At 50.0% G+C, this 27,568-nt stretch overlaps 1 long non-coding RNA gene across 1 annotated transcript; it reads right to left on the reverse strand.

The window, feature by feature from the left end:
- Positions 1-470: 470 nt before the first annotated feature.
- Positions 471-27,121, reverse strand: LOC123937862. The gene is made up of 5 exons (XR_006817632.1): positions 26,470-27,121; positions 23,886-24,207; positions 15,885-16,108; positions 6,819-6,890; positions 471-1,502 (listed from the first exon to the last, which is right to left on the reverse strand). It is a non-coding gene; the product is annotated as an uncharacterized LOC123937862 (long non-coding RNA).
- Between the last annotated feature and the right edge of the window lie 447 nt (positions 27,122-27,568).

The raw sequence follows: 27,568 nt of genomic DNA on the forward strand, positions 1-27,568 counted from the left end.
CATATCAAAGTACCACCTGTACTGTTTACTATTTACTTAATAGTTTAAAGTGATATTTTTTCTTTTATACATTTATTTTTTTAAATATTTTTTATTTATTTGACAGAGAGAAATCACAACTAGGCAGAGAGGCAGGCAGAGAGAGAGGAGGAAGCAGGTTCCCTGCAGAGCAGAGAGCCCGATGCGGGGCTCGATCCCAGGACTCTGGGATCATGACCTGAGCCGAAGGCAGAGGCTTTAACCCACTGAGCCACCCAGGCGCCCCCTTTTATACATTTATTTTTAAAAGAAATGCATATAAATGGGAAAAAAGACAGTTGTGAGGGGCGCCTGGGTGGATCAGTCAGTTGATCGAATGCCTTCTGTTTGGGTCATGATCCCACGGTCCTGGGATGGTGGAAACCCAAGTTGGGCTCCCTGCTCAGCAGGGAGTCTGCTTCTCCCTCTCCCTCTGCTGCTCCCTCTGCTTCTGCTCTCGCTGGCACGCTCTCTCTCAAATAAATAAATAAAATCTTTAAAGGGAAAAAAAAAGATAGTTATGAAAGGTAGAGAAGAATCATGGTTGAGAAAGATTATCAGCTGTACTAGCAGAAGAGACTGAAAACATGAGCCCAGGGTCCCAAGGGGCAGAGCTGAGTGGGCAGGAAGATGCTGGGAGCAGGGCAGGGAGACCTGGGTTATATGGCAGATCTGAAGAGGGGAACTCCACGTGGAGGTCGGGGGTGGAGGGAGAATTGAGCCGGAATGAGGTTTGAGGGATATGGTGGAGGGGAAACATGCTGAGAACCGAGACAGAGAAGGGATTGGAGAGAAAGGAGAAGCACCAGGGATTTGGGGACAGAGGCCTATTAGCCTCTGAGGAATGAAGGTCACTCACACAACACCCCAAAACCACATTTGGACCATCAGGAGCAAGATCCACCCTTTATATTAACTGGTACAGAGGAACTGATGCAGAGCTCATCTGTCCATAAGTATACTCTGACAGCAAGACTTTTTGGCTAGAAAATTTTCCAGGCCTTTGGGGGCATGCATATGCCGCTGAGGTTCTAATGAGGGCAGGGCAAGGTGAGGAAGGGGGTATAAGGCAGGGATAAGCGCCTTTAAAGGGAGGAAAGCTTCTCAGGCTAGTTGGGACAAATGGAGGCTGTGCTGGGGAAAAAGAGATGATGAGATACATTTTCAGTAAGGTCCCTGGCCACACCCCTTCTACTGAGTCAGTCGGGATTGGGAGGGCTTAACTATCAAAAGAAAAACAGAACATTTCCCACCCTCACATCCACCTCCCATCCATAGTAAAGGAGAGTTCTCATGTGAGTACAAACCCAGAGAATGCTGCCGGCAGCAGCCAAGAACCCAAGAAACATGGCCAGGTTACACATCCCATGTGGTTCTTTTCTAGAATTTGACCAAGGCCCAGAACTCAGCAGCCAGCCAATGGTAGAAGTTGCTGGAGTTTCACCAGGATTCTTCACACAACAGCAGTGAGTTGCCTTCCATTCCTGGAAATAAACAAAAATGTCTGTATAAAAGGCCCTGACAAAGCATATTTTCTGTAAAAGTTCATTAGCCACAGAAGCTGCAATGGATTTTCCACATACGTGACTTCTGGAGAACCAGCTAAGGACTGCAGGGGCAGCACGGTGCAGGGGTCGGGGAGCCTGGGGTTCATCCATTTCAAGAACGTGGCCAACTTACCCACTTTCTCTGAGCCTCAATCTTACCTATAAAATGGGGATAATAACACCTGCCTCTTTTACTTTTTTTTTTTTTTAAACACCTATCTCTTAAACTTTACAGGAAGTCTCAATGAAAGGAAGAATCCAGATTCATGATTTTTCACAAGGCCATTTTATCTCAGATTTTTTTTTTTTAAGTAGGCTCTATGCCCAACATGGGGCTTAAACTCACAAACCTGAGATCAAGCTTCACATGCTCTGCCCGCTGAGCCAGCCAGGAGCCCCTTCACCAGGCCATTTTAAAAACCATTATATTCTTAGGGGCGCCTGGGTGGCTCAGTCAGTTAGGTGGCTCTGGTCGTGACCTCAGACTCCTGGGATGGAGCCCCATGTTGGGCTCCCTGATCAGCAGGGAGTCTGCTTCTCCCTCTCCTGTGCTCTCTCCCTCTCTCTCTTTCAAATAAATAAAATATTAAAAAAAAAAAACATCGTATTTTCACTGAATCCCATTTGTTCACTCAACAACAATCCAATGAAAGAATGTTTCTTGGATGGCTAGTGTGCACTCAAAGCTGTGATGGCCACGAAAGGAGAGGTGCTCCTTTAACTCCTCCTTCCGGGCAACTGCCTCCTGGTAGGAAAGCCAGGGAGCATGAGACCTGGTAAGGCCCCTATGAAAATGAATGCTCAACTATGTTGTCACGCTCTTTTGTGTTCCCGGCATTCATGAAAGGGAGGCCACTCCAGCTGCACAGGCTAAGGTGGGATGCCTGAAAGGAAGGGTGTGGAGTGGAGCCTGGAAAGGCAGGATTTGGATAAGTAGGAGAAAAGAGAGCATTCTCAGTATATATGTGCTGAGTGAGTAAATGAACGAATGACTAAACAAATAAGCAAAGATGGGGCACCTGGGTGGCTCAGTGGGTTAAGCCTCTGCCTTCGGCTCAGGTCATGATCTCAGGGTCCTGGGATCGAACCCCCCCTCGGGCTCTCTGCTCAATGGGAGCCTGCTTCTCCCTCCCTCTCTGCCTGCCTCTCTGCCTACTTGTGATCTCTCTTTCTCTGTCAAAATAAAGAAATAAAATCTTTAAAAAACAAAAAAGGAAAAGGAAAAAACCAAATAAGCAAAGCCAATAAAATCAGAGAATAGTAGGCATAACGTAAGACCTGCCTGAGTGGACTGCGGGAATTGTAGAGCTGTGAGGAACAAAGTAAGAGACAGCACAGGTTGTGGAAGAGCTCTGGAGATAGCAGAATCTTCTGGTAGGGGCATGGGGTCTAGAACTGGAATGACAGGGCTGCATTTAGACTCCATCACTTATTGGACATGGGACTTGAGCAAGTTACTTGACTTTTCTGTGCCTTAGTTTCCTCATCTAAAAAAAAAAATAGGGATAGCATTAATATCTACTTTAGAGCATCATTTTGAGGACTGAGATAATGCATGTGAAAGCATAGTGCTAGCACCCCGTAAATGCTCCAAACTGTGAGCTTTTAGTCTTAGCATTTGTTTTATTAAATGGTAAGAAGAGAGGCACCTGGGTGGCTTAGCCGTTAGGCATCTGCCATCGGTTTGGGTCATGATCCCAGCGTCCTGGGATCGACCCCCAAATCGGGCTTCCTGCTCAGGGGGGAGCCTGCTTTTCCCTCTCCAGCTCCCCCACGCTTGTGTTCCCTCTCTCACTATCTCTGTCATAAATAAATAAAATCTTTTTTAAAAAAGGCTAAGAAGAGTATAGATTCAATATGAAACCTACAGTGAAGCAGTGAAGCTCCTGGGAATGGAAATGGGAAAGGGAGGCAGTCTTTTTTTTTTTTTAAACATATAATGTATTATTTGCCCCAGGGGTACAGGTCTGTGAATCATTAGGCTTACACACTTCACAGCACTCACCATAGCACATGCCCTCCCCAATGTCCATAATCCAGCCACCCTCTCCCTACCTCACCACCCCCCACCAACAACCCTCAGTTTGTTTCCTGAGATTAAGAGTCTCTTATGGTTTGTGTCCCTCCCTGGTCTCATCTTGTTTCATTTTTTCCCTCCCTGCCACCCACAATCCCCCACCCTGCCTCTAAAATTCCTCATATCAGAGAGATCATATGATAATTATCTTTCTCTGATTGACCTATTTCGCTTAGCATGATACCCTCTAGTTCCATCCACGTCATTGCAAATGGCAAGATTTCATTTTTTGATGGCTGCATAGTATTCCATTGTGTATATATACCACCTCTTCTTTATCCATTCATCTGTTGATGCTCATCTAGGTTCTTTCCACAGTTTGGCTATTGTGGACATTGCTGCTGTAAACATTTGGGTTACTACATTTGTATCTTTAGGGTAAATATCCAGTAGTGCAATTGCTGGGTCGTAGCGTAGCTCTATTTTCAACTTTCTGAGGAACCCCCATGCTGTTTTCCAGAGTGGCTGCACCAGCTTGCATTCCCACCAACAGTGGAGGAGGGTTCCCCTTTCTCTGCATGGGAGGCAGTCTTTTGATAAGAATCATTGGGCAGCAGAGTTCAGGCTGGTCAGAAGGGAAAGGGGGGTCATGGCAAAGGTGCAGCCCCAAAGGGTCAAGAAGGGCTGACAAAGGACTGGAACTAAGCCTTCCTCAAAAAGAGAAAGCCTGCTACCACTTCCTCAGAGCTGTGTGGAATTGGAGCCTGGCACACCGAAGCACCCAGTAACTGTATTAAATAGCCTCCTCTAGATGCTGTGCAAGTTGAACATCTTTATGGAGCTCCCTGGCTCAGTGGCAAACACTAGTGGAACTCTTCTAGGTCAAGTCCAAAAAGTTTTATTTTACTTTATTTTTACAATATTTTATTTCTTTGTTTGACACAGAGAGAAAGAGCACACAAGCAGGGGGAGCAGCAGACAGAGGGAGAGGGAGAAACAGGCTCCCCGCTGAGCAGGGAGCCCAATGCATGGCTCGATCCCAGGACCCTGAGAGTATGACCTGAGCCGAAGGCAGATGTTCAACCTACTGAGCCACCCAGGAGCCCCACCCAGGAGCCTCAAGTGGAGAATCCACTAAGACCTGGCCTCTGGCTTATTTCAGTGTCTTCTACTTACGGAAGCAGACAAATGAACACATGTGAAAACAAAGCCAATGAATGTGGCCAACACAAGCACTGACTTCAGCAGAGAATGACCGGATTCTTATTTTGTGTCAGGGGATTAAAGAAATGAAACAAACACTTATGCTTCTTCTTCTCTTTCTTAGTTCACTGCTCTTCCAGAGTCTAATGGAAATTGAGGTCCAGGTCAAGGAAGAAGAGGGAAACTCATCAGTTTGCTTCTGGCCATGGTTCAAGGTTTGGTTTTCATCTGAGCAATGAGTCTCACAGTTTGTGCCTCTTTTTCTGATCTACATTTTCAGATTCTACTTTACTAGTCAGGAACGCCTTCAATGTAATTGACTAAAATGTTATTCAAATTGATTTAAGAAAGAAGGAAAGAGACTTTATGTATTGGCTCATGAAACCAAAAATTCAAAGGTAAGTTTCAGGCATAGCTGGATCCAGTCACTCAAACACTGTTACCAGGAATCTCCTCTCCTGTTTTCTCTGGTTCAGCTCTTTTCTCTGCATTCTCAAGTAGCGCCTCTGACAGTTTCAGAATTACACTCTCACAGTAAAAAGTCCCAGCAAACAAAAGGCATTCTCTTTCCCAATAGTCTTTCTTTTTTTTTTTTTTTTTTAAGATTTTATTTATTTATTTGACAGAGAGATCAGTAGACAGAGAGGCAGGCAGAGAGAAGCAGGCTCCTTGCTTGTGGAGCAGAGAGCCCAATGCGGGGCTCGATCCTAGGACCCTGAGATCATGACCTGAGCCAAAGGCAGAGGCTTAACCCACTGAGCCACCCAGGCACCCCTTTCCCAACAGTCTTAAGAAGAGTTCCAGGTTTAGTGTTTACATTGGCTTTGGGTAACTTGCTTTTTTCAGAATGGGGGGCTGGAGCCAAGATATGTGACACCGTGACCCAGCTCCAGAGGAGAGCTGGGGGTGAGGTTAGGCACCACCAAATCCTACAGTTGGAAGTGTGCAAGGAATGGCTTCCCTAGGAAACCTGAAGTTTAGTTACCATAACTAGGAAGCGGATGCTAAGCAAACAAAAAACACAGCTGACCCCTACATGCCACCAAAACCCAAACCATAAGCTTTTGGTACAAGAGAAACCACAGTCCAACAGGCTAACATTGAATCAGTTTGGGAGAAATCCTATCTTCACCTATATTTTCAGGAAAGTTGCATCCAACGGGGAGCAAATTTCAGCACTCAGAGGTTGAGCCTTCTTGAGATCGTGGCATAAAACCAGCCACTGGTTTTACCTAAATGCACTCTCCTTTCTGGAAGTGTTATTTCTGAGGAAAGTGCTTCAGGGAGCACTTAGTGCTTTAAATGTTTGTTCAGTGCCTTGAGCTCTCAAGAAGCATCACATAAATGTGTGCGCTTTTAATTGTGACTTTTTGAAGCACTGATTCCTCAAGTGGCCTGGTATTCGGATAATGATCTTAGGACCCCAGTCCTGGAGAAAAACACATTTTGCTCTTAGGCAATGACGCAGGGGAGTATGGCCATAAAATTCCCATCAATAACGTCGAAGAATAGCCCTGAAATACTCAACCGTTACGTCCATTTGCATTTATATTTAAAAAATGGTTCGATAATAATAATGAAGCACACGACATATGAAGCAAAAGAACATTAAATCCATGTATTCATTCAGTACACTTGCTATGTGCCTACCATGTGCAAGGGACTATCCTAAGCTTTGGGGGTGTAGAAATAAAAAAAAAAATGGATTTAGAAAATCCTTGTTTACGGGTGCTTGGGTGGCTCAGTCATTAAGAGTCTGTCTTCAGCTCAGGTCATGATCCCAGGGTCCTGGGATCAATTCCCACATGGGGCTCTCTGCTCAGTGGGAGGACTGCTTCTCCCTCTCCCACTCCCCCTGTTTATATTCCCTCTCTGGCTTGTCTCTTGCTGTCAAATAAATAAACTCCTTAAAAAAGAAAGAAAGAAAGAAAATCCTTGCTTGTAAGAACCTTACATTTGCAATAGTGTGTCCATTTGTATACATCTTCCAGCTGCCTCTGTTATTGACAGGAAATATACAGCAATAAACAAACCTGGCAAAGTCTTAGTGAATGCCATTCTCCTCTTCATAAGATTAAAAGCAGGCTTCTGAGAGATGCAGACACCTGTTCAAGGGGACACAGAAAATAAGTGGTAGAGTCAGGAGTGAAATTTGTATCTCCTTATCTGCCTTTAAACTATTCCTCTCTCTTAGGGTGTGGATGGAGGGTGATGGAGAGTGGCGGGGACTTTGGCAAACCAGAGACCAAGCTCTGTGCAAAGGGAGCCACTATTATTCAGCTCCCACCATGTATCACAGGGAAATGTGTCCCACGGCAGCTAGGTTTTCTGAGTTTCCAAGAGGAGCCTGCAAACAGGATTTTGATGTGAAAACTGATTTTTAAAACACCGTGGAAGCCAAAAATAATCTGTCTGGGCATAATTCAGGCCCTGGGTCTGCCCCTCTATTAGAGGTCACAGTGTGTCCAGGAGCGTCCCTGGGGAGGTAAGACTCCAGATAGCAGCTCCAAAACGCAGTGTGGAGAGCAAGCTGCAAAATCAGCTGTGGTCCTTGCACAGTCTGTCACAGGTTGATTTGATATGGCTAAGGTAGAAAACCGGTGGTTTGTTTACTAAAAAAAGCAAAGTCCTTAATGAACAGTAAGTCTGAGGAAGCAGCTGGAACATTCCACCACCCCCATGCCCTAGCGTGGAGGAGGCTGGCATGGAACCATCCTATGGTGGGTTGACAGGCCACGCTTATCTGAGAGGGAAAATTTAACTTCTGGGCGGTCTTCGTGTTACATCTGAGGTCCTAATAACGATTATTATGCTGTCAGCACACAAGACATGGTTCAAAATAATTCTCCTCCTAAAAGTCACATTCTACTCGCTTCCTGGCCCTCCTTCGCCCCCTCTACCCCTCAGCCTCCCACACTCAGCAAGACTTTCCTCTTCCCCACCCCATTTGCCAAGGGGTGACAGCCATGGGGCATATGGAGGTCTCCTCCCTGGGGTGGCCAGAGTTGGTGGCCTCGGCTCCTCCTGTCCTAGCTTTTGGGGGAAGGGAGGGAACCCAGAAGAGCTTCCACCTTTAAAAAACATTTGCACCATCAATAGAATGAAACTCTGCAAGACAATAGTTCTACTTACAAAATGTAAAGGAATTCCCATCCTCCAGATCTTAAGATCAGAAAACCTCTGTTTACTACAAGAATTGTTTCAGAGAGGGAGTGAAATCTGGCACCCGGAAAATCCCATTCCTGTCCGCTCTCAACATAGTAGCTTTGCAGCCATATGCCGTTGAGTATGACGGCATCACAGCCAAACAGGACTGACTACGCTGTGGCACTGGGGACAGATTTGCCGCCTCAACCACCTCCTTCTGCTGCTGGAGGCAGGTGGCAGGGCTGTGAGATCCGTAGATCAGGCAAGGGCTCCCGGCTGGGACCTGACAACTCCGTTTGTGCTATGAGGCCCTGGGAGCCTTTTCTTCGGAAAGCACAGGAAGTAAGGACTTAGATTCTTTCTTTTCTTTCCTTTCTTTCTTTCTTCCAAAGATTTTATTATGAGAGACAGCAAGCGAGCAAGAGAGTGAGCAAGATCATGAGTAGGGGGGAGGGGTAGTGGGAGAAGCAGATTCCCTGCCAAGCCAGAAGCCCAACCCCAGGCTTGGGCTCCATCCCAGGACCCCAGGACAATGACCATAAGCATGAGCCACCCAGGTGCCCCAGGACATACAAACTTTCTGAACAGGACGAGATGGAGAAAACTTGTACTGTGCCCCGCTCCCTTGCTTGGAAGATGATTTAAGATGAAGAGAGAAAGTGACCTCTCCCACTTGTGGGGACAGGGCAATGCTAGGATTCGAAAGGTCCAGAGGCCAGTGTTCCAGCCTGGGTTCCCCTGCATCCTGGCTTTGGGACCCAGAACAATTTCTTAAACCTCTAGAGGCCTCATTTCCCTCATCTGTAAAATGGAAATAATGGGACCGAGCCCGCAGAGCTGTAGTGAAGGTCGGGTGGTGCACAGAGTAGAAGCTGCTTTCTCTTCGCAGAACTTACACAGAGCTCCCCACGGCCTTCCTGAATCCCCACCATGCACCCCCCCATCTACACCCTAGGAGAGGGTGCATATGCAGAACAGTAGTTCAGCCTTGGCCCCAGTCCTAGCTTCTGCAGCTCCCTGGACACGTCATCGGGAGTTTCATGTGACGACCAGGGCCTCCCTCTTGCAATTCTTTAGCTGCCACAGTGGAGACACAAGCTACCTTTGCTCCCACTCCACCCCGAGTCTTATTTTGGACGCCACCTTTGCCTGAATTGCTGGACTGCTTTGGCCACATTCCAGCCGGGAACGCACCTGCCCCACCTCCTGCTCCAGGCCCCTGGACGGCCCAGATGGCAACCCTGTAGGTATGGCGTCTACCAGCGCCAGAGTGGGAATGGCCCTCTGCACTCTGTCCGTCCGCAGTTTCTCCGGCTCCAGTGTAAACCTGTTGCTTCTGACTCCCTGGGACCAGGGCCTAGGGATCTTCAAGTAACAAGCCCAGTGAGGGAGCAGGTGCACATTAAAGTTAGCACCCATGGCCCCCTGGGGCCTCCAAGCATGAATCTCTTCCTCAACCTGTTTCTTGTCATTTGTTCTATTTAACTCATTATTCCCCAGGGGAGTCAGGCCTCCAAGCCAGAAGCCAGGTGGTCCCCCAGCTTCAGGACAGGCTCAATCACCTCTTAACAGAGTTTAGCCCTTCTCCCTGCCCTGCCTGCTCCTGCTCAGGCCTTCCCTGTGGTCTCACTCCAGAACCAGTGGTCTTACTCATCACCTGACCATTCTGGAAGACTTGATCTGAAACGTTAACTTAGGGACGCCTGCGGGGCTCAGTCAGTTAAGCCTCTGCCATCATCTCAGGTCATGATCCCCGGGTGCTGGGATCGAGTTCCACATCAGGCCGCTTGCTCAGCCATGAACCTGCTACTCTCTCTGCCTGCTGCTCCCTCTGCTTGTACTCTCTCTCTCCCCTTGACAAATAAATAATAAAATCTTTTTTTAAAGTAATAAAATCTTAAAAAAACATAAAACGTAAATTTGTCCCTAATATTCTCATATATAAAATTCTTTAGGGTTTTTCCCTTCTCTGCAGGATTCAAAAGCCTGTCCCTACAGCCTCAGATCTCCTGCCATTTCCAGGTCTACAGGGAAAACTCCAACTAGACTGACAATATGCTCAAGTCTTTGAATGTTCCATGGGGCTGCACGTCTTTGGGCTTCTGTAGACACAGCACCCTCCACCAGAGGAGCCCCTCTCCTCCGCTACTCTTCCTTCAGTCTCACCTGAAATGTCACCTCCTCCGGGAAGCCTTCCCAGTAGTGCTGAGTAATCCCTCCTTTATCTCCATACACTCCCCAAATATATCTATACCCATGATCCTATTTTGCCTTTATTTGCTTCTGTGTTTCTGCCCTACTAGATCCATACAGGGCTGTGCATTTTATTCATTTTAAATTCCAAACCTTTATCAGGGCTGATTAAGGTCCTTCAAGATCTGGCTCCCACCCGCCTCTCCACTCTGTCTCCTACCACTCTCTGCCCCACCCACTTCACCCAGTCACACTGGCCTTTGGACTGTTGCCCAGGGCACCAAACTCCTTCCTGCTTCTGGCTCTTTGTTCCTGCAGTGACCTTTTCCTCAAATGCCCTCCCTGGATCTTTCCATGGCTGGCTCCATCTTGACATTCCCATCTCTGCTCTAGCATCACCTCCTCACGAGTCCTTCCTTGCCCAAACCATCAGAAGTAGTCTTCCTTCTCCATTTTTCTCTCTTATAATACCATGCTTTCTTCCTTCGGGGGCACTTATCACAAGCTATAGCTATTTCTCATTCAAAATCAGCCTTATTGGGGCACCTGGGTGGCTCAGTTGGTTAAGAGTCTGCCTTCGGGGGGCACCTGGGTGGCTCAGTGGGTTAAAGCCTCTGCCTTCGGCTCAGGTCATGATCTCAGGGTCCTGGGATCGAGCCCCACATCGGGCTCTCCGCTCCGCGGGGAGCCTGCTTCCTCCTCTCTCTCTGCCTGCCTCTCTGCCTAGTTGTGATTTCTCTCTGTCAAATAAATAAAATATTAAAAAAAAAAAAAAAAGAGTCTGCCTTCGGCTCAGGTCATGATCCCAGGGGCCTGGAATCAAGTCCTGCATCAGGCTCCCTGCTCAGTGGGGAGTCTGCTTCTCTCTCTCTCCCTCTGGCCCTCCATGCTCTCTCTCTCTCTCAAATAAGTAAATAAAAGCTTTAAAAAATAAAACAAAAAAAAATCAGCCTTATAGGGGTATAATTTGCATAAATAAAAGGTGTACAGTTAGATGAGTTTTGACAAATACCCATATACCCACCATTCAACTCAAGATACAGAGTATTTCCACAACATATTGAATTTTCCTGATCCCTCTTTCCAGTCAGTATCCACCCCCCACTACCAGTCCACAGCCAGCCCCAACCAACCACTGCCCTACTTCCTGTTCCCATGGCTTCCTTTTGCTTGTTCTAGAACTTTATTTAAATGTAATCATATGGTATGTGTTCTATCTGGCTTCTTTCACTCAGCCTAACGTTTTGGAGGTTTCTTTGTGTTGTGGTGCTTAGCTTACCCATATTTGTTTCTTTATTAATGAGTACCAAGCAATTGTAGGAATTTTCCACAATGTATCTATTTGCCTGTTGATGGATACCTGGGCTATTTCCAGTTTTGGGCTATTATAAATAAAGCTGCTTTGACAATTCATGTACAAGTCTTGTGTGTGGACATCCATTTTTATTTCTTTCAGGTAAATAACTACAATGGAGATTGCTAGGCAGATGGTAAGTGTATGTGTACTTTTATAAGATACAGTCAGCCTTTTTTCCAAAGTGCTTTTCCATTTCACACTCCCAGCAGCAATGCATGAGAATTCTAGCTGGTCCACGTCTTTGTCAACATTTTGTTACCAGTCTTTTCAATTTTAGCCATTCTAATGGGTGTATGGTGTCATCTTGTGGTTTTAATTTACATTTCCCTAATGGCTAGTACTATTAAGCAACTTTTCCTGTGCTTATGAACATTTGTATATCTTCTTTTAAACTATCTGCTAGGGCGCCAGGGTGGCTCAGTTAATTAAGTGACTGCCTTAGGCTCAGGTCATGATCCTGGAGTCCTAGGATCAAGTCCTGCATCAGGGCAGGGAGTCTGCTTCTCCCTCTGACCCTCCCCCAGCTCATGCTCTTTCTCTCTCAATTCTCTCAAATAAATAAAATCTTAAAAAAAAAAAAAACCACTATTTGCTAAAATCTTTTGCCATATTTTAATTTGGATGTTTGCCTTCTTATTGAGTTATATATTTCTCTGTATGTTGTAGATGCAAATTATTGTCAAAAATATGTATTGCAGAACTTTCTTCTATTCTGTGACTTACATTTTCATATTCTTAATGCTGTCTCCGCCCCTTTTTGTGATTAAGAAAACTGCCTATCCCAAGATCATGTAGATTTTCTCCTATGCTTTCTTCTAGAAGTTTTATAGTTTTTCTTTATTAAATACTTAATTCTTTGATCTATTTCAAGTATGTTGTGAAGTAGGGATTGAGATCCCTTGTCTTCCTTTTGGATATTTAGTTACTCCAGCATCCTTTGTTGAAAAAAAAATCTATCCCTACAACCATAGTTATTTAAATTCTGTTCCCTTTTTAAAATTATTATTTGTCTGTCCCATTAGACTATAGGATCCATATATTTGTTCTAATTTATTTATTTTTTTTGAAGAATTTATTTATTTATTTGACAGAGAGATCATAAGTAGGCAGAGAGAGAGGCGTGGGATGGGGGGGGGGAGAAGACCCCCTGCTGAGCAGAGAGCCCGATGTGGGGCTCCATCCCAGGACCCTGGGATCATGACCCAAGTCAAAGGCAGAAGCTTAATGCACTGAGCCATCCAGGCACCTATTTGTTCTAATTTAATCTGAGCTCTTTTCCACCCCTGCTACCTCCTTGGAGGGAAAGAAAGCAGAGAAAGAGCTTACTTGGAAGTCACTTCTAGAGCTGATTCTAGGGGCCAGGAGCAGGGGAGTGGGGAGAGCCCATGGGAAGGAAAGCAAGCCAGGACATGGTGTGCCATGGAGGTGGTCACTGCTCTGGGGAACTGGGGCTCCATCCTGCGAGGACCTGCTGAGACCACCTCTGAACCTCCATCCAGTATCAGAGAAGGGAGAAAATATCTGCCAACTCCAGCTCTGTTGGTCAGCGGTTACCCCAGCAGAATTAACCTCCCCAGACCTGCAGACCATGGTGCTCGAGCTCAGAGACAAGCTCTGGGCAGAAGGCAAGAGCCTCGGGGAGCAGCTAACACAAGGGGTTCCACCTGCTCCAAGCTGGATGCCAGGATGCCTGATGAGTAAAAGGTGGGTCAGGAGGATGGGAAGAGAGGGCCCCACGTTTCTGATACACACTCATAACAAGTATTTATCGAGTGTCTCCTCTGTGCCAAGCATTGTGTTGATCAGTGGAGACAGTCATCCAAAAACCAATCCCTCCCCTTAGGATAGAGACAGACAGCAACCAAGCCAGTGAGTGATCTGCATTATACCAAGAAGAGGTCAGTGCCAGGAAGACAAACAAAACAGGGTAAGAGAATTGTGAAGGTGAGTGCCGGGATGGGAGTTATTTGCACCATCAGCAAGTTTCTTGAGAGACTGCTGGAGAGAGAGTGAGAGAGACAGAGAGACAGAGCCATGTGGATACCTGAGGCAAGAACAATCCGGGCAAAAGGAACCACAAGTGAAAAGCCTTTAGGGAGGAACTAGCTTAGGGCATTAGAGAAAACAGGAGGTCACTGGGGCTGGAACAGAGCGAGAGGCAGAGCCTCTAAGAGGTCAGGGAAAGCCTCAGAAATGAGTTTGAATTTTATTGACTGTGATGGGAAGCCACTGCAGGGCTTTAAGAAGAGTTATAAATTGGTCTTATTTATGATTTAAAAGTTATGTGAGATACCGTTACGCATATGTTAAAATGGCTAGACTTTTTTTTAAAAAGGATGATATCCAGGACTGGCAGTTTGCAGAGGGAAGGCAGCTCTCCTACCAGCTGCTGGGCCGCCAGTGTGCAGAAGGGGTGGGCGGAGTCACAAAAAGATAGACTTAAACTTAACTGTGCAGCCCAGCAATCCCACCCCTAGGTATTTACCTAAGTGTAGGTATTTACCTAAGTGAAGTGAACCTTGGTTCACATCCAAACCTGTACATCAACGTTTGCAACTTTATGTGCCATCACCAAAAAGTGAAAATAGTTCACACGTCCTTCAGCTGGTGACGACTAGCCTGTGGTCCATCTGGGTAAGGACACGCCTCAGCCACTAAAGGACATAGACTACTGAGAATACACGTGACAACCTAGATGGACCTCAAGGACATTATGCTTCATGACAAAAATTCCATCTCCAAAGGCTGTATGCTCAAAATGACAAGACTGTAGAGTTGGAGAACAGCTCTGTGGTCACCAGGGGACAGGAAGGCATGAAGAGAGAGAGCCGGGTGTCCATACAAAGAGGTGGCAATGAGAGTCCTTCCATGATGAGGGCACAGTGACCTTCCTTGGCTGTGGCTGTGGATACACAGATCCATACACGGGATTTCAGTGCACAGAACTATACACACATCCATGCACACAAATGAGTGCAGGTTATAAAATGGTGAATGGAGAATAAGGCCTGCCACGTAATTAACAGTAATGTGCCAAGGTCAGTGTCCTGGTTCGGATATTTTCTTACAGCTCTCTGTAAGATGTCACCATTGCAGGAAGCTGGTTAAATGGTGCACAGGACTCTTGATTTGTTTGCATCTTCCTGTGAATCTGTAATTATTTCAAACTTGTAAAAACTTAGAAACAAAACCCTGACAGGTGGGTAAAAAGTTACAAAAGACTTTTTTTTTTTTTTTTTTAAATAGGGGACATTTGCAAATGAATGGGTAGTAGATGCCACTTGAGAATTGTGGCCGCCTTTCTCAGTGGGATATGCTTCTCAGTTGTCCTCACTCTTGGGTAATCCACGTGAAGTATTAGAGAGACAATGTCAAGGTCTACCACGTGCTTCCAATGGTGCAGCAAATATATGCCTGTGTATATACATCGTTTTAAAAGACAGCAAAATGGAAACAAACATTGAATGTAGGTAATGGGTTTATAGTGTCCACTGTATTATTCTTTAAATTTTATATTTGAATATTTTAGTAATAAGAAGTTGAAGGAAAGAAAAAAAGGCATGAACTGCGGACAGGTACAACATCTGGGTGAACCTCAAAACATTGTGGTTCGGGAGCACTTGGGTGGCTGAGTCGTTAAGTCCCTGCCGTTGGCTCAGGTCATGATCCCAGGATCCTGGGATCGGGTCCCAAATGGGGCTCCTTGCTCAGTGGAGAGCCTGCTTCTCTCTCCGCCTGCTGCTCCCCCTGCTTGTGCGCTCTCTTTCTCTTTCTCTCTGACAAATAAATAAATAAAATCTTTTTATAAAGTGCGAAAGAACAACAGCAACAACAAAGTCCATCATGGTAAGCAGAGAAGCCAGATTCAAAAGGCTACCTACTGAAAGATTCCATTTTGTAGAAGTTAAAACTATAAGGACAGTGATGGGAACAGTGACTTCCAGTTGCTGGGGATGGGGGCAGGGGGGTGGCTGGTCACTAAAGAGCAAGAGAAAATTCAGGAGGTGATAAACATATTCCGTATTTTGATTGTGATGATGGTTACATGACTGTGTTTGTCAAAACTCATAGAACTTTGTACTAAAAAAAAAAGTGATTTTAACGCATGTAAATTACACCTGCAAAAAACAAAACGGAAGCAGAGGAAGTTATCATGTGCGGAACCATTAAAAAAAAGCAACCTACATGAGGGTAAGATCTTCTCTGTCCTGGACTTGTTCGTTGTGCTTACGACACAGTTGGCATCAACTAAGCACTGAATAAATATGATCTCGTATGTGCAGTGAGTTTTTCCCTGGATAAAGCCCTTGCATCACAGGGACCAGGAGCTGGGCAGTGTGGTGTGGCACAGGCTTGGCACAGGGTCACTGCCTGATGGGTGATGTGGCTTCATCTTACTCACATGGGCTTGACATTTCACTGCAGCATCACCAGGAACAGCGAGGTCCTTCAGTGTCCTGTGTGCTGGTGCTCTCTGGCCGGAGGGAGCTCTGTGGGCCATCTCAGGGACCAGCAACAGCTCCAGGAAGTGACAAGTGGCTGCTCCAACAGAAGAGGAGGTAAAGGAGTTTCCCTTTCTCTTGAGACTTGTCAATCAAAACCAAGCTTCCTTCTCCAGACTAGGTCCTTTTAAAAAGAAGGGAGAACTTATCAATTCCCTTGGCAAGACTAACATGCTAAATAAACATGACATGTTATTTTCCAACATAATAACAACTACCATTGAACTTTCTCAGTGCCAGGGCCCTTTATGGTGCCGTGTTACTCTTAACAGCAATTGAATGTGATTGCTACTCTAGGAGCCCACTGTACAGGTGAGTGAGCTGAGGTTCCGGGAGGTGAAGGGACTTGCCCTTGGCCATATCCTGGGGTGCTCAGCTGGCTGACCCTGCACTTAGGTAAGTGGCCTTTCACAGAGAGCCCGTCCTCTTGAGCCCCCCACCCTCTTCTGCTGCCCAGGGGACCGCTTTCATGTAGAGTCACTGTGGGTTCTGCAGCACTGTTTGGGCGGTGGAAGTCTCTTCCACTGGCCCAGAATGGCATGTTCTCCCCGCTGTAGGGTGAGTGGTTGCATCTAGGTCAAATATGGAAGGCGAGGGGAGGAGTGGGGGTGAAGGAAGTGAAGGGCAGGGAAGAACATGCAGAAAACACCAGCTGCTCCTTCTAGCTTTGAAAAAACACAGGCATTAGGGAACACAGATTTTTATCACGGTTTGTCAGGAGGGAAAAGGAGGGGGAAGAGCAGGCTGCAGAGTAAGAAAGGGCTTCTATCCAGACCTCAGTACTGGGTCTGAGGCCCGATGATAATGACAAGAAAGATGGTAATGGTGACGATAGTCACCAACACCGTGTCAGGTGCTGGGCTAAACACTCCCTATGAGTGACTCAGGTAGCTTTCCTATTTTCACTCCCATTTTCACATTACAAAATGGAGGCCCATGGGGCGCCTGGGTGGCTCAGTGGGTTAAAGCCTCTGCCTTCCGCTCAGGTTGTGATCTTGGGGTCCTGGGATGAGCCCCGCATCAGGCTCTCTGCTCAGCAGGGAGCCTGCTTCTCCCTCTCTCTCTGCCTGCCTCTCTGCCTACCTGTGATCTCTCTGTCAAGTAAATAAATAAAATCTTAGAAAAGAAAAGAAAAGAAAAAAAAATGGAGGCCCAGGGTCCGTACATGAACTCATAAATATATTTTCATATGTACAGATTCATATACATTGAACGAGGTCAGGAGGGACGCTCATGAAACTAATAGTAGTTACCCGTACCCGAGGAGGGTGGTGAATGTGACAAAGGGGGAAAGCTTAAGCTTCTTATTGTATTGTGCAATATTTTTTACAATGGGAATGGTACCCGTGGGTGCGTACTTAAACAAGAGCAAAAAAAAAAAAAAAAAGTGGGAGGTTTTAAAGGCCTAGTCCGAAGATCCCATAACTAATTTCGGGCAGGGTCTCTCAGAGGGCAGCTCTCAGTCCTTAACCCTCCACCCCCACTCGGCGCCACGCCTTTCCACGAGAGCCCGCAGTTCTGGGCCCGCCACACCTGATGGCACAGAGGGAGTAGGAAAGGACTTCTGAGCGGTGTCGCCTTTCCCTGGTCTTCCCCAGGGGTACTGGGCCAGGCGCGCAAGTCTTGGCCTCTGGGGAGCCAGTCGCTCGGGTTCCAGCCCCAGGGCCCGCCCACTGTCACGGAGTGGACTCCCGGCCAATCAGACCGGGGTGATGCCACGCCAGAGATGAGAGTGGCAGGAAATCAAGGTCAAGGCCCCGGACACAATGGGGCCATTGTCGGTCTCCAGTCAGTTGACTTTCAAGCAGCAGTTCCCCATCCACCCGCGCTCCTTCTCCTCAGCCCCGCCCCTTGCCAGGATGTCACCTAAACCCACTGCCTCTTTTTCGGCCGGCCCCCGCGGGAGGGCAGCCGCATTCCGAGTCCTACCCCAGACGGGGGAGCTTGGCCTCCCCCTGCATGGTCTGTTACGTCCACCAGGTGGCGATAGAGCACCACGCTTCCGAGGGCGGGGAGCAAGGCCGGAGGCCAGCCGCTCAATCACGGATCAGGGCGTGGGGGACCGTGCCCTTCCGTTTTATCCACAAAACTAAGTGAGGCTGTACTTTCCCTTCACCTTTTACTCTGAGGTCGCCGAGATCTGGAAACTCAGGGGCTTTTCTCTCAGCAATGGCAAAATGGCAGTGGGCTGCAGCTCTTTTCCTTGATGGCAAGAAAACTGAGGGAAACCTCTTTACTACGTAAATCACAGCAGGTGAAACTGACCGCCTCTAAGGCCTGAGTTCATCAGTTGGTTAACTGGTTGATTGACTGACACCCTCTTGCTGCCTCTCAGCCTCCCCGGGACTCTGTGGGTCCAGGCAGGCCGCTGTTTACCTTACACGCGTGGCCTGTTCATCACCGTACACACGTGATGGGCAAAGCTAGCTTGTCCCTGCCCTCAAGAAGCACCCAGTCCTGGATGGGAGGGGAGATGGTGATTAAGGCCACATCTAGCACTGCAATAAGGGGACAGGGCAAAGGCCTGGCCTGAGCCATTCCCTCAGGAAGTTATTCGTGAGTTGAGATGGGAAGGGTGGGAATGAAGACCCCTTTCCTCCCACTCCACTTAAAACAGCCCCTTCTGGGATTGATCCAATTACCCACTGGAACACCAGGCCCGTCCTAGGCCAGGCAAGTGGTTGGAAGGAGTAGATTAAAAACAAATGTACCCTTGGGCGCCTGGAGGACTCAGCTAGTTAAGCCTCTGCCTTCGCTCAGGTCTCTATCCTGGGGTCCTGGGAATCAAGTTCCAATCAGGCTCCCTGCTCAGTGGGGAGTCTGCTTCTCCCTCTGCTCCCCTCTCTCTCTGTGTCATGAATAAATAAATAAAATCTTAAACAGACAAACAAACAAACACCCCAACGACACAGGCTCCTTCTGAAATCCGCTGCCCTTCCCTTGTGTCACTGGAGGATGGCCCCACACCATGTCAGACCCCCAACCCCAGCCCTGAGGAAGGAGGAAGAGCCTTTCAGGGAGGTGATCTGGAAAGGGCTTCCACAGAGTCAGAAGGGCCTATGAGGAGGGAGCCTGGGCAGCGTGCTAGCATGAGGCCAGCATCCCTGGCTGCCGCAGGGAGTCTGGCAGCCCCTCTGCACAGTGGGCAAGGGGGGGAGCCGAGGGCTGCGACCGCGCTCACACAGCAGCCACTGGCACATCATGAGAGCTGAGAGTGTGGACTCTGGGGGCCTAGCCCACCTGTCTCACCAGCTTTGGCCAATTACCTAATCTAAACTTCAGTCTCCCTGCCTATAACATGGGGGCAATAAGAATGGTACCAACCCTCCTACGATGGTTCTGAGGATTTAGGGAGATAATACGGGAACTCTCCTGGCCCACGGTGGGCACTTAATAAACACAGGCATTATTGTTATCCACTTTTTCATGAGCCCCTTTATCACAAGGGTATGCCAGTTGGAAGACCAGGAACGTGTGTCCGAGAAAGGTTAAGTAGCTAGCTTCCAGTCTCAGGATCCAAACCCAGGTTCCTTTGACTCCAAAGCCTGTGTTCTTGGGAGGTGGGGGAGGGGTTCTCCGGGGCCCCAGGCATGGTGGGGTCAGAGCAGGAAGCAGCGGGGAGGCAGGGCAACAACTCCCCGGGCAGGTGGGTGCTGAGGCTACTTCCAGAACCCCAGCATGCCGTCCTGCCAGCCCTAGCCACAGATCTCTGCTCAACTCTGCCCCCAGGAATTTGTGGTGCCCCCTCCCTCACCCACTTTGGCCCATTGGGTTGGGTCCCTTCCCTTTTCTCTTTTTCCGGGCCAAGTGCAGTAATCTCAACTAACAAAAGTGACCATGGCTACTCTGACGTGCGTGTGACGCTGATGCTGGCCAGGCTGGGCCCAGTCCGCGGGCCAAGCGGAGCTCAGGCCCCTTCCCACACGCCAGGCCGCATGGACTGTGCCACTTGCCCCCCTCCCCGTGAAGCACCCAAGCAGCCCTCACTTTGGAGATACGTGCCAAGTGTGTTACAAGCACAATGAGCAAGGATAAGACAGATAAGATCTTGGCGTCCTGTGTGTTTTAAACAACTGTGGGGCTGGGGCATTGAGGGTTGGGGAGCGGTAGAAACTTCTTGAGCCCAGCCTGCTCTGGCCACCGCCCGCCCAGCTCTGGAAGGGTGGGCCAGGACCTGGGGCAGAACTGGGCTCAAGATAAGCAGAGGCCAAAAAATAAAATAAAATAGAATAAATAAGCAGACGCCAGATAGGCCTCAGAGCGCAGAAGATGCTGCTCTGTGAGGCCTTGAGTTTGGGGGTTAGTGGGCATGGTAGGGCAAGAGCGGTGTTGGTCCAGCTTCATCCACCCTCTGGAGGTTTTGGAGTTGGTCAGACCACATGTGAGTCCTGACACTGGCACTTAGAAACTGTGTAGCTTTGGGAGGTCACTGAAGTCTTCTGAGCCTCAGTGGCCTTGTCTGTAAAATGGGGTTCATTAAATGCTCACAAGGTTTGTGAGGATTTAAAAGGAATGAATGGCAAATGATCTGATCTTCCTTGCTGTGGCTGCTGTGGTGGCTCCCACCACTGTCGCTGATGATGGCTTCGAGGTAAGGCCACCCAGAGTCGGACAGTTTGGCTGACCCCCAGATTGGGGGGGGCGTGGTCAGCTAGGTGAAGTTTCCTCCATGCTCAGTCTTCTGATAAGGACACCAGGTCCTTGAGCCTGATGCAGGAAGCTCAGAGGTCCTGCAGAGGGGAGTCACCCCCCCAAACTCACCCCAGCCTCCCTCCCCTACTTACCCCAGCCAGCCTGTGAGGTGGGGTAGGGACCTATTCTTTTGCGGCAGCCTAATCTCTCTTCTCTCTCACTGATTCTCCTGCCTTTAACTTTTGCCAGCTTCTGGGTTTGAGGGATTAAGAGGAGAGAAGGAGGGAGCTGGTGGGGGGGACAGAGGAAGTTCTCCAATCGATAAAGAGGGAAGGGGCCCGTCTCTGTCTTTTTAATCTCAGGCAGAAATTGGTGACATTAGGTAGAGTAGTTAAGACACCTGTCCCCACAACCTACAACCCACTTACAGAAAGGGCTGCTTTCAAAGCATGACACTGTTAATAAAAGAATAGAATCTTTCACAAGGAAATACAAATTATTAACTGAAAGCAGAGTCTGCAGTCCAGTTGGCCGACCAACACCCCATTTCCAGGGCTGGGGTCTGTGGCTTCATGTCCTTGTCTCTGTCCTCCAGCAGTGCTGGCTTGCGCTTAGGTTGGTAATGAAGTCCTGTCCTTTAGCCCTTTCTGGAAATATCAGCCTGAGCAGGGGCCTCTTGAGAACCTGCTCACGCCCAAGTCCTGTTCTTCAGCAGGATCTTTTGGTTCCTCCTGCAGGTGGGGCCTCTGACTCTATTCCCGTTCCTCTCCTCTCCATCCCTACCCAGTTCCCCCCAGAATCTGCAGAGGGAAAACTCTGGGCCTCCAGAGCCTTCTGAGGGTCTGGAGGAATCTCAGAGGACCTGGGAGCCCGAACTCCAGCTGGCTGGGCGAGGAACAGGCAAGCTCTGGGGAGTGGGGGTGTGGAGTGGGGGAAGTTGGCCCCAGTGTGTGGAGCCTCTGGAACTTGCCGATCTGAGGATCGATTACGCTGGAATGTTCCCGGTCCGGTTCACAGCAATGTCCGTGGGGAGACCGTGGGAAGGTGTCTGGCTGTCCCAGGTTCCTCAGGCTTGGAAACCCACAAGCCCTGCCTCTAGGGTCTGTGATTTCTGGCCTGCCCACTCACAGCCCTCTCCTCTTGCCTCTGCCCACCTCATCCCCATTTCTCGGCAGCCTCAAAGGACTTAAGCTTCCCTGGTCCTTGCTCCTATGATCTGCCCACCCCCATTGGTGATCACTTTGGTCTCACTAATTTAATTCCTACTCTTTCTTTAGGACCCCCTCCAGGACACCCTCCTGACCCTTCCCTGTCCCAGGCTGGGCTGGCCAGCTGTCCCCGTCTTCTAGTCTTCTAGCATGCCTGCTATCTCCGGAGTAGAACTTTGTAAAGTACCTGTTCCCTCTCACCACTGCCACCTGCCTGAGGACAGGGCTGGTGCCACTGCTGGGCCTATGGAGGGGGCTCCGTTGGACTCAGTCAGTGAGTGGTGATCAACCTCATTCGGGCTTTAGGAGTTCACAGTTCATTGTGCATGTGGGGGTGATAGCCAGGGTGACTCTGGCCTCTCCCCCAAATCCTGGATTTGAGGTTCCCTTTCTCTTCCCCTCAACCCTCACTCCCCCCTCCCCACTGTCCTAGTAAGGGGAGGGGAGGTGGTGCAGCAGAGCGGACCATAGGGCCACATGCCCACTGAGGGGGTCTGCCACAGCTTTCCTCTTCTGTAAAATGGATCGTCCCAGCACCTTCTTTGTGTCACTTTAAGGACTGAATGTAATTATCCCCAGAAAGAACTCCTTCCCTCCCACTGGCAACTCTGGACCAGGGGTGATTCTCTTTCCCAAAGGTTCGCGATCCCTTCTGGGGAGGGGAGAACACCCTGAGTGCGGCAGTTCTGTACCCCGCATGCCCAGCCTACCCCCTCCGTAGGGCCACACCTTCCCCCAGCGCAGAAGCCAGGGCAGCTCTGGGACACGTGGCAGGGGAGTCCAGGCATGCTCCTGGTCACAAGGGACAAACAAGTGGCTTCCGTGGCAGGTTCTCTGCCCACTTTTATTTGGCACCTCTGACCTTATGGGTGAGTCCCCAGTCTCATGACTGCCTGCCTGCCAGGGGTCGGGGTCCAGGGTCCGGGAAATCACTATCTGGGCTCAAGGTGGGGGGCAGAGTCAGTTAGCCCAAGCTACAGGGGAGCTCAGCCACCAGAAATATGGGCGAGCTGCCACCTCCCTGCCATGATATCTGCAGGCCTCTTTGCCTACCATCAGGCCATGGTCACCAAGACCAGAAAGACAACCTGTGTGGAGGCAGGATGAACTTGACCAAGGGGGGCTGCCAGCATGGCCTCCTCTCCACTGCCCCTCCCTCCCCCAGCTCAGGGCCTTTGGGGATGGTAGTAGGAGGGATGGAAGGTACGAACCCTGGAGACAAACAGGCATCTGTTTTAGTCCTAACTACCTGAGTGAGACCTGGGGTTAGTGACTTCATTTCTCCGAGCCTCAGTTTCCTAAGCTGTGAAATGGGGAGAACGACAGCACATGTCTCTTAGAAAGCTGTAAGGACTGAATGGGAAAATTCACATAATTCATTCAGCTCGGAGCGCACACATTAAGAGAATAATAAATAGTGGTATTACTCTTATTATTATGTGTATCCCTAGCATCTACCCAGGAGACTTTAATGTTGTCCAACCTAAGAGAGTCAGAAACTATTGAACATTTATAATACCCCAAAGAGGAGCTCAGTTACCTGAAGTGAGTGGAGAGGGCCCACCAGGCTCTACAGCAGGGGCACTCTCCTTTTCTGTACCCACCCCTTGCTGGGAGCCCCTGGTGGTCTTGCTGTTGTCTTTACCTCTTCTGTGTTCAAAAGCTCACGTGTGGCACCTGGGTGGCTCAGTGGGTTAAAGCCTCTGCCTTGGGCTCAGGTCATGATCCCAGGGTCATGGGATCGAGCCCCACATCAGGCTCTCTGCTCGGCAAGGAGCCTGCTTCCCTTCCTCTCTCTCTGCCTGCCTCTCTGCCTGCTTGTGATCTCTGTCTGTCAGATAGACAGACAGATAGACAGATTTTTTTCTTTAAAAAAAAAAAATGCTCACGGAGGCCTTGGTGCATTTTCTGCATGTGGGAAACTCTTCTGTAAAATGCTCAGCTGGGCAGCTCCGCCACCACAAGCCAGGGGCCCTGGTCTGAATGCCACAGGGCGTTGTGGTGGCTCGAGAGTGGGCTGGGATGCAGGCCTGGCCAGAAAAATGATCACAGGGATCTCACCTTTGCTTGGTGCCACACTTCTGCTTTTGCAACAGGGAGTCTCCAGCTTTTCCTGCCATGGTGATTACTTGTGGACAATGACACCAGCAGTACAAGGGGCCCCTTGCCCTCTACTGGGAAGCCTTAGCTTTGTAGCCACTGTGAATTTGGAGCAGCTGGCAGAGTGGAGGCTGAGAGACCCGCTTCCCTAATGGCCTGCGCCCACGAAGGAATGCAGGGACATCAAGTATCCCCCAGGGTCCCAGGCTTTGGCCTCACAATAAGCAGCAGCACAGGAGGTTACACCTGCCCCCGAAGACACACACATTGGGCACATCCACATCTGTAAAGACAAAAGGAAGCAAAATGCAGAGGACACAACTGCCTGAGGGTCTAGGCCCCCCTCAGGTACTAGAGGTTGCTGCTGGCTAGCCTGCCCCTGTGGCATGTGGGTGTCAGCCGAGGGACCCTGGTGTTCACAGTCAGGATCCCCTGAGGAGACCAAGTCAGACGAGAGAGAGGCTATGCCCAAGGACGTAGGTTGGCTGGTGGTCCTGGCCACATAGGTGCCCCTTAAGGCTGAGGCCCAAGTCAAGCTCTCCACAGTGGACAGCACCCATCCCCCAGCCACCAGCCATGGGTGGCACTAGGATCCCCACTGCCATTCAGTGGGGGCAGAGGGATCCTCAGCCTTCTCTGAGCCAGTTTGGAGGTGGGACGAGCCACAGAGGGGCTGCCTCTGGCCTCTTTGTTGTGGTAGTGGGGTTCCCAGGGGGGCCCCCTGGCTCTCTGGGCAGTGCAGTCCTGACCCGGAGCCATGGTAGGTAGCCTGTCCCACCCCGACGCAGCCCAGAATATGGAGTGGAATGTGGGGTTCTTTTATTAAATGCCCCAAACCCAGCTCCTCAGATGGGGCTCAGGAGGCTGGGACTCTGCAGCCCCACATCCTGGAGCCCCACCTACTGGCCTGGAAACTTCAGTCAGTGGCCATATGGGGCCCCACGTGGCCAAGGAAAGGTGCCTGGCATCTTCAGAGACCGAGCTGTGTGCAAGGCTGGGAGGTTCCCTGGGTGTGGGGGTGAGGGTCAGGGTAGAGGGAAGAGCCTTCTAGAAGCTCTGGGTTCATGTTTCGGGAGAAAGGTGAGCACCATACCTGATTCTGCCAGGTCTGTGTCCCATTCCAGCACCTCCTACTGCCCTTCCCACTCAGAATTCCTCCTGACCCTCTTTACATGTGTTTAAAGGAGCCTGTAATTCTCTTGATCATGGCTTGTAATTCTCTACTTGATAGTCTGTCTCCCCTATGGACTGCGAGTTTAGGAGGCGGTACTATTAGGATGGCTGGGGCTAGCTTTGCTTCTATCTGACCAACAGGAATCAGAATACAGACTGACAGGCACAGCCTGGCACTCCTGCTGTGGAAATCAGGGCTCAACGGCAAGAAACCAGAGCTTATGTGCGGATTGGGACATCACTTAATCTTTTTTTTTTTTTTAATTTATTTATTTGACAGAGAGAGATCACAAGTAGACAGAGAGGCAGGCAGAGAGAGAGAGAGAGAGGGAAGCAGGCTCACCGCCGAGCAGAGAGCCCGATGCGGGACTCCATCCCAGGACCCTGAGATCATGACCTGAGCCGAAGGCAGCGGCTTAACCCACTGAGCCACCCAGGCGCCCAGGACATCACTTAATCTTTAATTCCTACTTTGAGGGTTGCAGAAAGCTCCACATCAAACCGAACTGAACCAAAATGTGAGTGACTGACTAGCAGGCAAGTAGAGAGGTACTATTTCAGGGACACCTGGGTGGCTCAGTCCCTTAAGCTACAGACTCTTCCCCACCATTTCTGGTCTCCTTGGAGTCAGCCTGATACTCTCTCTCCCTCTGCCCTTCCCCCTCCTAAATAAATAAACAAATAGGAGGTACTGCTTCAAAGACTTCCTCTGAAATGAAACATAAACTTGACTTTCTTTCATTCAGTGATAAAAATATTTACCCAAAATGGATGCGGGCTAGTGAGTGGACACCGAGAGGATACACACAAACACACGCACGTTTGCCAACTCTGGCAGGCCTGACATGTTTTGATAAAGGCTGACTTGGGTCCCAGAGAATGGACTCCTTTTCTATGTAAACAGCGTCTCATCCAGAGGAAAGATCCAGGGGCGCCTGGTTGGCTCAATCGGTGGTGCCTACAACTCTTGATCTTAGGGTTGTGAGTTTGGTCCCCACACCGGCAGCAGAGATTACTTAAAATCTTTAGGGGAAGGGGCACCTGGGTGGCTTAGCGGGTTAAGCCGCTGCCTTCGGCTCAGGTCATGATCTCAGGGTCCTGGGATCTAGTCCCGCATGGGGCTCTCTGCTCAGCAGGGAGCCTGCTTCCCTCTCTCTCTCTCTGCCTGCCTCTCTATCTACTTGTGATCTCTCTCTGTCAAATAAATAAATAAAATATTAAAAAAAAATCTTTAGGGGAAAAAATAAAAGACCAAAGATCCCAGCAGTGCCAAGGACCAGGTTGTGTGTGGGGGTCGGGGGGCGGGAGGCAGGTCTCCTTCCTGACCCGTGGGGCGGGGGGGAATGTCTCAGGCTGCAGCCCACAGACTTACCAAAATATGGTCTTCACCACTGGCTGTCCCATAGGGGAGTTGTCGTGTGCAACTGTAACCCCACTTTTTGGTTTCGTTTTCCTAAAGCCAAATGCGGCTACTTCGGGAGGTGACCGCAGCCGGGTGGCGTCTATCTGGGAGGTCGGCTCCGGCGGCGCAGGTTGAGGCCCGCTCCAACAGGTGCAGGTGCGCAGCGTGCGCGCCCGCGGGCCTCGCGCGAGGTCCCTCACCCGGTACGCCGGCGGCCGGAACCCCAGGGCGCAGAGACCAGCCGTCGCATTGCCCGCGGCCGCTTCGGAGGGCCCGGGAGAACGCGGGGAGCCGAGCTGCATCCTCCCTCGTTCCCCTCTCAAATGCCAGCGTCCTCCATTTGCTGCGCCCAGGGTGCGGCCTACTCAGTCACCCGCCCGGCAATCCGGGCGGCCGATAGAGCAGAGCCCGGGCTGCCAAGAGCGGGGCGCAGGGGCGGGAAGGGAACGCGGGGTGTCCGCCCGGCAAAGCCCGGTGGCGCGCCGACTCGGGCGCGCTGGCTGCCCCGACACCTGTGAGGGCGCCCGGCGGCTGCGCCCGGCCCAGCTCTGGGGCCCCCAGAGCGGCCGAACCGGCCAGAGGGCGGGGCTGGACGTAGCGGCCGGGCCAGGCTGCAGCAGCGGCAGCGGCAGAGGCGGTCCTGGCGGGCGCGCCTTCTCCGGCCCGGCCTCCCGGAGGGCAGCGCCCGCGCGCCCGGCGCTCCGAGAGCCGGCGAGCACCCTTCTCGCCCCCTGGCGGCGCCGGGGACTCGCCCAGCACAGCCGCTGCCACCGCCGCGGAATGAGCTGTCCACAGCAGCACTGGGCGCCGCCCGAGGTCCCGCAAGAATCTGTCCCGGGGCTGCGAACCCGGAGGCAAGCCGAAATTGGAGGAATGGAGGAACGATGGGAAACGCGCCATCTATGAGGTTTGGGGGGTTTCCCCCTGGATCCACGTCCTCGATAATCCGCGTGGGCTTCTCCACCAGCATGATGATGGACTCCCAGGGACCTCATCCCCTACTGGTTCCCCCCTTCCCTCACCCAGTCTCTCTGGAAACTAAAAGCCACTCTCTGGTTCTTAGTCATTT

The sequence above is a fragment of the Meles meles genome, chromosome 3 (assembly GCF_922984935.1).
Source record: "Meles meles chromosome 3, mMelMel3.1 paternal haplotype, whole genome shotgun sequence".
NCBI classification, from domain to species: Eukaryota; Metazoa; Chordata; class Mammalia; order Carnivora; family Mustelidae; genus Meles; species Meles meles.